The following is an 897-nucleotide window of genomic DNA, read 5'->3' on the forward strand; positions in this document are numbered from 1 at the left end:
GGCTGCGTCCTGGCCCCAACGCTGTTCTCCCTATACACCGCCGCCATGATAAATGAGATCCCCCAAGATGCACCAGCAGTTGACGTCCGCTACCGCCTGGACGGGGGCTCTTCAAGCTCTCCATACTACGCTCGACCACCAAGACGTCCATCATAAGTGCCAGGGAGCTGCAATACGCGGACGACAATGCCACCTTAAATCGGTCCCCGGAACATCTACAGCAGACAACAGACCTCTACGTAGACGCCTACCAGCGCTTCGGGATGCAGGTCAATACAGAGAAGACAAAGCTCCTGTCTCAACTACCTCCCAACCAGGCCACACAGATAGCCAACGCACAAATCGGCGACCACCCAGTTGAGAGCGTGGACAACTTTACCTACCTAGGGAGCATCCTCTCAAGAACGGTCACATGTGAGAAAGACATTGAAAACCGGATCAAGGCAGGCCACTCTGCCTATGGACGTATCGCCCATTGCGTCTTCACCAACCACGGGCTCACCATGCACACTAAAATCATGGTGTTCCGAGCCGTGGTTCTCTCTACCCTGCTATACGCGTGCGAAACCTGGACCCTCTACAAACGCGACATTAAACGCCTCGAGAGTTTCCAACAGTCCAAGCTCCGGCAGATCCTCCACATCCACTGGAAGGATTGTATCACCAACAACGAGGTCCTCTCTCGTGCGGCCCTCCCCAGTGTTGAGGCCACTATCCTCCAGCACCGCCTTCGCTGGGTGGGACACATCGCTCGGATGGAACCCTCTCGCCTTCCTAAAATCATTCCCTACGGAGAACTGGCCCATGGCAAAAGACCACGTGGAGCCCCTAAGCGCCGTTACAAGGACCAACTCAAGCTCTCTTTGACACAAGCTGGCATCCCCCCCCAACTGATTG

The sequence above is a fragment of the Oratosquilla oratoria genome, chromosome 12 (genome assembly GCF_046742065.1).
Source record: "Oratosquilla oratoria isolate Oo_2021 chromosome 12, ASM4674206v1, whole genome shotgun sequence".
Taxonomy (NCBI): Eukaryota; Metazoa; Arthropoda; class Malacostraca; order Stomatopoda; family Squillidae; genus Oratosquilla; species Oratosquilla oratoria.